The sequence below is a fragment of the Uranotaenia lowii genome, chromosome 1, assembly GCF_029784155.1.
Source record: "Uranotaenia lowii strain MFRU-FL chromosome 1, ASM2978415v1, whole genome shotgun sequence".
Taxonomy (NCBI): Eukaryota; Metazoa; Arthropoda; class Insecta; order Diptera; family Culicidae; genus Uranotaenia; species Uranotaenia lowii.
The window spans coordinates 175,245,142-175,255,177 of record NC_073691.1 but is presented as its reverse complement, the minus strand read 5'-3'; the positions used below and the strand labels follow the sequence as shown (position 1 = coordinate 175,255,177).

Here is a 10,036-nt window from a genome sequence, read left to right as displayed (position 1 = left end):
CGGCCGGTTATGGTTCGCAGATGCACCGGAACGAACGGGTTTTCGGAACCAGCGATACACACTAGCCAGTCCACACGTCGAACTTTTTCGGGTTTGTTTTGATTTCGTTTGACGTTTAAAGTTGTGGTTGCCAGTTTGATTGAATAATGTCGGAATGCGTGTCGGAGTCCACGGAGGTGGATTCTGATGTATGAATGTTTGCTGAATGGAATAAGATTTATGAATGAGTTAATTGTAGATTTAGGTGATACTTCAGAATCTCAGGAGAGAATTATTCTCGAATGAGTTCTGTTTTTAAGAGTGGACTCCCTGTAAGAATAAAGGAACAGGTTTACTTGTGGAAACAAACAGGGAGAAAATTCGGTTTTTTTTTCGTTTAAGAGGAATGTTCAACTATCCGTTTTCTCGCCAAAGGTAGGGGTAGGATATTTTGCTCAAACCTCGGAGTTCGTTTTTAAAAGGGAGCATTTACATTCCTTTATCGGTGCAACCAGGTGTGGGAGCAAATGCAACCAGACGTTTTCAGCCAGCAGTGGTGATACTTTAGGTTATAAATGCAGCAAATTTAGGTAGTTTTTTTTGTACGGAAGGGGTGGCCACAACTACTGGGCGTCAACCGGAATCGAAACAACCTTTTGAAAACTTCTTTGCTTTTGTTCAAATCATCTCTCATTCACCAAATCAATAGTTTCAGGCAGCTTTTTTGTTTTAATCTTGTATATTTCATATTCCTTTAATAGTTGATAGTTGTAAATATTTTTTTCCTTCCTCATAGTTTAGTGTAAACTTCCTGGAGTATTTTTTTTTATTTTAAACGGTTTTTGTAGCAAGTAGCAAAGATTTTTGTTTTGAATCTAAAGCTTACTTATTGTTTTTTTCTCTTTTTCTGGTTTTTTTTTAGATAGTAGTTGTAAATATTTTTTTTTTCATTTCCTATTTCATTTTCCTTTTAGTCATTTTATTTTTTTTTCTTCTCTTGTTAGTTTTACATCGGTGGTAAATAAGTTTGTGGGTTTTAGTTTTCACTTTTTGAACTAATTTTGCGATTTTCGCTGGAGACCGGAGACTCACGTCGTTGATGGTCAGTGACAGGCCCTTTTAGGAGCTCCTGTAAATAGCGAGGAGTTATTAAGTTAACGCTGAATCCATATGACCCCGAAAATCAATAACTTAGTTCAAACTGACAAAAACGAACCTACGAAAAATTTGATTGACTTTGAACCTTCGATTCAAGCCAATCAAATTTTTCGTAACTTTAGCACGGAATGATGTAACGGGTACATCAAATCGAAACAATTTATTCATAATTTGCTAAATATACTTAAACCAATTGAAGAATTCATTCATTTTAATTACTTAAATAAATAAGCCTTATCTTAATGTAACAATAATTTATATTAATATTCAAATACATATGCCAATAGAAATTTCGCCGTAATTAAAATAATTAAAGACAAGAACGAAACAAACACCCACTACCATATGAAGCACCACCCCAAATGAACAATCATCAATCATTAACACATCTGAGTGACCGACACAATTCTGGCGGCAAGCACGTGACTCTAGATGCTATCTTCTGTAGGCCACCGACCACTTTCTTATTTTGGCGTCAGGTGAATGACCTCTTTCGGGGGCTTTTGTGCACCTATTTTGGCAGAGCAAAAGTTGGGCCTCTATTTTCGGGTTCAGAAGGGGAAGACGAGGACTACTCGAAGAATTCGCGAATTGGGATTTAATTGTTTGACTTCGCGATTAGACTCGTTCGTATCGGGTAGTTCCGGTTGCGAAGTCAAGCTAGATCAGGTCGATCAGCGGACGATTGAGACTCCAAGCTCACTTACGTCCGGTGATTAGTAGAGTCAGGATCAATTAGTGTTCTTTTACTTAGGTTCGACAGGTAACTAAGTTCAGTGTGTGATTCCGAGACTAGGTTCCCTTATCTAAAAACCCTCTTTTTCGCATTAGTCGGTGTCAGGAAAACTAAAGGGCAGCTTAGGGAAGTGCAGTGCAAAAAGTGGTGCATTTGACTAATAGGTAGGTGGAGACCCGAATGGGCTAAATTTACAACCCGTACCGCCAAAATGTGCAACCCCGACATGTGTTTAACCATCAGCCACAGATACGCACACCCCGCCGCAGCTTCCATCCTAGAGGAAGGACACCGGGCCGGTCGCGAACCACCGCGGGGTCCCGCAACAACAACTCCCGCCAGTTTCGCCACCACCACCCAGCCACATTGAAACGCGGCGCCACAGCCGTTTGCACCACGAGGGGCCGACAGCAAGCGGGTTGGCAGCTGACAGACGTACCAACATTCGCCGAACGTTTCACCCAGCCAAACCGAAACCGAATTCGACCAAGCTTCCAGCGGGCCACACTGCATAGCTGCGCAAATGCTATGCGGTGACCGGCCGAACAAAAAAGGTTCTAATCGCCCCGTCTTAGCTACCTGCATAGCCCTCGACCAGCAAACATCCGCCGGGAGAGCGATAGGTAGCCGCAAAGGAGCGACTGAACGCGACGAGACAAACATAAAGTCCCGCCAACAGCTAGCAGTTCGAGTGAGTACTCATAGTAAACCCACCCATATTCTTTAGCGATTGTTATACCTGGTATGTTTTCGCAGCTTTTACCGTCTCTTTTAAGCCGGATAAATAAAGTGTTTTTCACACTTTCTGGCGGAGAAATTACGTTTTTCGGACTGGCGAGCCGACGAAAGTAGCCTTTTCACCACCCACGCGGTGGAAAAACCGAAAAATTAAATGAAAATCAAATGATTTTCCCAAGCAAAATCGCTAAGTGATTTAGCGAAAACCAAGCGTCTCCACCAATATGCACTGCTAGGTAGAAGTAGAAAGAGGGAAAAAATCGTTTAGGCCTAAACAGTATGATGTAAACACTACACGACACACATCAAAATCAATAAAACGAAATCAATTATTGTAATGGAAAAGCGAATATTTTTGTAATGATCGACTGATTGGGATAACTGGGAAGGGAGTCACACGCTGTTCGTTGTTCGGGATTTATTTTGTATCTTTACTGCGGAGATTGGCCGTGAATCCAATCGATTTCTGTCTCTTCTGATCCAGGTAAGGGGTTTGGTCTTGTCCGATGATTAGCGCCCCTAGCTTGCTTTCGTAACGAACAGCTAACTCTCTTTTCCACGGATTTCTCCCGGGTTTTGTCTCGACTTCGGGGCGGCCCTTAGGGGTCGAAGTACGGATCCCTTTTTAGAGTCCCTTCCGCTTCTTTCCCAAAATCGGGAATCAAAAGGAACTCGCGACCGAGTCTCATCAGCTGGGCAAGATAAGAAAGGGTAGGTGGTCTTCCAAACGGAAGTGGCGCTTAAGCCACCTGCTTAAAACCGGAAGCGTGTCGGGCCTCTCGTTATAAGTTTCATACAACCTATTGTAGGAATGCCAGGACACCTCCCTCCCATCCCCAGCTAAACAGCTGAAACCTGAAGTTTTCTGCAATTAGGAATTTCAATGTAAGTAAATTTTACTAATAAGCATGCTTGATATTTATTTCGCTTTAGATTTTGAGTCGTCGGTACGGAACTAGGAACAAGTACAAATGTTATATCAAAGCCATGGGCCTTAAGATTTTTCCAAAGAAAACTTTTAGATCGAGAAAAATAATTTACCGTAGCTACGTGAAATTACCTGGGTTAAAAAAATAGTGTCAACATACATGTGAGAAAATTTGCTCGACTCTGGCGTTATTTAGTCCTATATCACTCTATGGACAAGATATTAGACTGAAACGATTTAGGGTAGTTTCTTAATTTCTCAAACCCTGGGGTCTTCAAAACTTCGTTTTAGTTCATTACTCATCCATGATTTTCTGCAGATTTTTGAAGAAACGTTTACACATGAGTAAATTTAAACTTTTAGGTTGGTATGGGAAAATTAATTATTTTGTACTGAAACATCAACATCAGTTTTGTTTCTTCTGTGAAACCGAGCCAGTAAATGGTATTTGTGCCAATTTATAAATTCTCTAAAGAAAATTTTCCGCTGAACAATTTTGTTGAGATCTGTATTTTTGTATCTTATTAGGCATAAAAGCTATTAGCTGTCGAACAGGGGTATGTCTTTTGGCATTGAAAAACTATAAATTCAATTGACATCACAGCTGAGGCCACAGCGAAGGTTTTATGCAAAGTAGTCATGCAATACCGCTCTAGGCACCCAGCAGTGATGTCAATTGAATCTATTGACATGCCCCTTTTAAACAGTTAATAACTTTTAAGCCTAATAAAATACGAATTAACGGTTTTGGACAAAGTTGTTCAGCGGAAAATTCCCTTTAAGAGAATTTATAAAGTTTCACAGAAACCATTTACAGGCTTGGCTTCACAGAAGAAAAAAATGAAATTGATTTTTCAGTACAAAATTTACAGTATTGCCATACAGACATGAAAGTTCAAGTTCACTCATGTAATCGTTAAGGTGGAAAGGGGAGATACTTGATCCCCTTTTCTTATATTCATCATATCTTTTTGGGAAAATTTTGCAACTCACCGTATTTTGTATTTTCTTACAGCGTAAAATTTCGAATTTATAAACTAAAAATTTCAAACGATACATGAACTCGTTGATAAGCTAAAAGCATTTTGGTGAGGCTTAAAAAGTTGTGATATTTATTAAGTTACAGGAGACTTTGATCCTTAACTAAAGGAGACTTGATCCTTGCTGCAGGGTGCCCTGAGCCTAGGCAAAAATCTAGTATAATCCGAAGATTAAAGATCCGTTAACTTTTTGTTTGCCATATTAGTTCTCATTTCACAGTTTGTAAGTATCAGATAAAGAGAATTCCGAAGGTTTTTCTACTACCCTAGAGTCATCGCATACTAAAAGGCGCAATTGTTTGGTTTTTAGATAAATACAGTATTTTATTCTTTTTTAACAGATAATTACTGGACAAATTTTATTTTTTGGACATTTATTAGTGATTTCATAATAACCAATGATCACGATCCATTCAGAGAGAGAAAATTTCATTTTTTACTCTAGGGATCAGTTAAACCCAAAGCATTCATTTTGGATAACTTCTTCTTAGAAAAACTTACAGTTTCCTAAAGCTTCGAAAAAAAGGCATTATGGGATTCAAGTCATACTCTAACGATTGACATTTTAGAACAAAAATTTTGGAACTTTTTTCTTGAACATTTGTTATCTGTAAGACATTCCTGTTTCGAGATATAGCGATGGAATCAAGTTTGCCCAGGGATCACGTATCCTCACTTTCCGATACTGAAAATTCTGCAAAAAAACGGTTTTGAACCAAAACGAAGCTTTTCAGACCCCAGGATTTGAGAAATTCAAAATTGACCCCAAATTGACTCAGTCTACTAATTTTAAATGATCAATTAAGATCTGCAACTCAATAAACTTTTTGTATTGAAACTCAAATTTCAAATTGAGTAGTGTATCGAAACAAATTCACTCTTCACTTTATTACTAAAAACTTTGACAACAAAATCATTAAAATTAACAAATTTTATGCTAACATGAAATATTCTTCAAGAAACCAATTACAGCCTCAATTTTATTTTGTGACTTTTGCTCAACTCCACGTTCAAAATTGTTTGAAAACTAACACAAGTCCACAAAATTCACATTTTCTAAGGTAATTCAAAGAATTTATAGAAAAATATTCGATCAACTTTGGTGCCCTGCAATTTCTGAAAAAAGTTAAAAATTATTTAAGAAAGTTCTTCACTTTTCTGAGAAAACTTTAAAATATTCCAAAAAATTTTTAAAATGAAGGTATTTGTCAACTTTTCCCGAGACCGGAAATTATTTGGACTCCTTCTAAAATACTTATCGATGATTTCTATTAGTTTGCTTTTTAAAATTCTATAAAATAATTGATTTTAAACGAATTATTAAAGAAGTATTGACTTGAAAAAACCTAAACAGATTAATTTGTTAAATGAGATAAAACCATTTTTAACATTGTTATCTTATTTTGATCGCCGCTGGGATATATTCTTATCTAAGTTTGTGGCATATCGGCAAATTGAAAATCTAATTAGAGAGCAATTATGATAGATATGAAAATTGATAGGTGGAAAGGTCAAAGCTAGAGCGCTTTGGTTTCTTCTAGTTCTTTTGCGGCAAATAAATTATCATTTAAAATTTATTTCATGACTAGAATCCTGTAAAATTTTACAAAAATAACGTCTTTGTTTCTCAAAAATTTAAATTTAATTTTATATTCGTGATTATATTTTGGTTGGTGTATGTGTGATCGCTTTTAATTTTAATCCTAAGTAAAATTCTCACATTTAAATTTTAATCTTGGTTTGAAAAACTGAGCTTCGAGCTGAATCTGAATTTTTAATTCTTATTTCGAATCTTAGAACTGCCTTTTGAACCTGAGTTCGAAATTTGAATTCCAAATTTGAAAACGACTTTTGAATCTCCTAATTATGAGCTCAATTAATTTCTTCTAAAAATGAGCCAAAAGGCGAAATTTGGATCGGAAAGTCTACAAGAAATCTCTATTTGAATTCGGAAATTTTGGCGTACATTGTGAATTCTTTCTTCAGTGAACTTCAAAATTCAACTTGTGAACCTGAATGAAAATTGAGAATAATAAAACAGTTTCAGCTATTCCAGTTCAATGAAACTTTTTTAGTTCCAATTCTGCATAAGAAATAAAATTAAAAACTTCAAATCTTAAAAATGGTTTATAGTTTTGAATATTTTCTTTTCATATTCCAAAGTGATAAATTTCGATTACAGAAGTTTGAAATGCAAAACCCAGATTCGAATTAGGATTTTTCCCAATGATGATCCAAACTGAAATTCGGCAACAATAAACTGGATACAGAATCCGAATTCTTATCACATCTTATTAAAATTCTATATTCAAGACTTCATTTCTATCAATAAGTTGGACATATTTTGAAAAACTTTAGGAAATAATTGACCTTGGATAAGATTATGAAGTTTTGGCTTTAGTTCTGAGTTATGAATCATTTTAGTCATTCATCACAATTTGATTAGGAATTTGTAATTTAAAATTTAGAGAAGAACATGTTGCTTGGCATTTTAGGATCCTCATGGAAAGGGAGGAAAGGATGAACCCATAAAAATTTCCCCCGTTCCTACGGCCATGATTATGTTTATGTGAAGTGTACATTGATTCTCAAATCCGACGATTTAAATTCTGTTTTAATTTTAATTAGCTTTTGGTTTTTTGTGTTTCGAAATTATTGATTTAAAAATTTTAGTTCAGAATAAGGATCATAATTTTGAATTATTTATTGAAAACTAAGAAATATCATTGATTTGAACTGTTTTTATTATTTATTTTAAGTATTTTCAGTAAATATTATTTTTTTCATGTTCGTGTGATGGTAATGGGTATATTGTGTTTTTTTTTTTGGTATTGTTATCGTTTCTAACTTAATTTGAATTTCGAAACTAAGAACCCCTCCCCATATGGGTGGCTCCTTCGCACGGGCCTGCAATCTATCAATAAGCTTGCAAACTGAGATCCAAACATCAAAAAGGTAATATTTACTTCAAAAGAATAACTGTAAATTTAAGTTTGGGGAAGTAAAGGGTGATACGGTCAAAATTTGGTCAATATCAACTTGACGTATTCCTTTCAATTTTGCATTTAAAAAACCAGAACACCCCTCATTTTGAAGGTGTGTGTGTGTGTGTGTGTGTGTGTGTGTGTGTGTGTGTGTGTGTGTGTGTGTGTGTGTGTGTGTAGAATGTTGCTCCTATTTTGATTTTGGAATTCACTCTTCAGTTGTCAAAATGCCGTCCAAGAAAGAAGAGCAGCGTATCAAAATTTTGCTCGCACGCACGCAAAGCTGGCAAATTCGCTAAAAGTTTCCAAATCAACCGTTACAAATATAATTAAAGTGTTTGGAGAACGTTTATCGGCAGCCAGGAAGTCTGGATCGAGGGGAAATCGAAAACCGCAAGCCGCTGAGACGACAAAGAGAGTTGCTGGTAGTTTCAAGCGAAACCCTAACCTCTCTCTCCGAGATGCCGCAAATAAGCTGGGTGTATCGTCTACAACCGTCCATCGAGCCAAAGAACGAGCCGGACTATCGACTTACAAGAAGGTAGTGACTCCAAATCGCGATGATAAACAAAATACGACGGCCAAAGCGCGATCCCGGAGGCTGTACACGACGATGCTGACGAAGTTTGACTGCGTTGTAATGGACGACGAAACCAACGTCAAAGCCGACTACAAGCAGCTTCCGGGACAGGAGTTTTATACGGCAAAAGGAAGGAGAAAGGTAGCAGATATATTCAAGCACATGAAACTGTCAAAGTTCGCGAAGAAATATCTGGTTTGGCAAGCCATCTGTACCTGTGGCTTGGAAAGTAGCATTTTCATAGCTCCCGGTATTGTCAGCCAAGAAATTTACGTGAAAGAGTGTTTGAATTTGAATAAACGTCTGCTGCCTTTCCTGAAGAAACACGGTTGTTCCATACTGTTTTGGCCGGATTTGGCATCTTGCCATTACGGTAAAAAGGCCATGGAGTGGTACGCCTCCAACAACGTGCAGGTGGTTCCCAAGGACAAGAACCCTCCCAACACGCCATAGCGTTTTCCCTTGACCAAATTTTGACCGTATCACCCTTTAAGAAGCAATAATCATCTTTTAAGTAATAGAATACAATTCACAATACTTGATTCAAGTTAACAAAAAATGTTTTGTGAATTTTCTACAAGTCTAAAGCAAATATTTTCAAGCATAACTTAAAGTTTACCTTTTTTTCTCGATTCTAGTATGCTTTTTTTATTTATCCTATCTTTCCAGTGATCATACAACGAATTGCGAACCCCTTGGTGTTTTTTTTTTTCGGACAATCAATCAGAAACCCGGATGGACAATTCCAACAACCAAATAAATGTAATCGAGTCCTCAATGTTGAACAACTGCAAATCATTCCGTTGGTTTAACAATCAATAATGAACCCTGTTTGAATGCCACCAGAACTTGCACGAATTCCTGTTTAGTTCCTGAGGAAAGCAGCTGCTCACAAAAGAAGGAATCTCACTTTCGACGTGACCTAGCGTGGAACATAAATTGAAACAGATCCGGTGGCCAAATCAGATTTTACAGAGTCTCGGAAGGATGGCGAAAAAATGTAATGTGTCTTTCTGCCTAGTCTATCATCAAACCAGAAAACCTTTGTAAGGAATAAAGAAAAGTATAGTTTTAGTTCAAAACATTAATTTATCTTTTTTGCAGATTATGGAAAGGTTAATGATTCCAAAACCACGTGAGATTTCCCTACAGAACGTCAACCCGTGGTTTATTGATGACCTAAAGGATTAGGGAGATACATCAGTAATATCAGACTTGCTCTTACTCTGGTCTACCATGGGATAGGAAAATATCTTACTAATGGATGGACGTCTCCCAGAAACATATCTATGACAAAAAAAAACTGTCTCAGAAAATACAACTGAAGGTTAGTATCAAGAATTTGGAATCATTCATATTATTAATTAAGCTTCAGTAGGATTTTCATTCTTTGAAAAGCGTGCGTTCATTTTAAAATGTACCTACTTTTAAAGAAAAGAGGAATGCTCATTATGCCCCGGATGCTCGTTATGCCCTTATCTCCCCGACTTTAATTACGAGAATGTCAAATGTAATTGCTTAAATCAAACCAAGGTTAATTCTTAATAATGCATACCGTAATTGACGGTGTTTTTTTGCCTTCACGGAGCAAAAAGTATAGTTTGACCAACAATATTTCGCCTATAACCAATCAAATTGATGATTGATTCTCGACCAACTATATTTATGAAATATTCAATTAGAGATGGTAGGGAATCGGGATTCAACCAGATTAGTGGTCGACTTTTGAGTCAGAAGAGCTAAAATTTTCAATTTTTTTATTGTTTTTATTTATAATTAAAAAGCAAACAAAATATGGCCTGGCTTCGACCAGACCGAACTGAACGCCATGAGAAAAATTTTAAACAGCATTATTTAGAACTCATGTTATTTTTATGTGAAACAAAAAAAACT

At 36.6% G+C, this 10,036-nt stretch overlaps 1 long non-coding RNA gene across 1 annotated transcript; it reads left to right on the top strand.

Annotated features, from left to right (window-relative positions):
* Window positions 1-3,398: 3,398 nt before the first annotated feature.
* On the top strand, window positions 3,399-9,464 carry LOC129739783 (uncharacterized). The gene is made up of 3 exons (XR_008735967.1): window positions 3,399-3,496; window positions 8,813-9,189; window positions 9,248-9,464. It is a non-coding gene; the product is annotated as an uncharacterized LOC129739783 (long non-coding RNA).
* The last annotated feature ends 572 nt before the right edge of the window (window positions 9,465-10,036 follow it).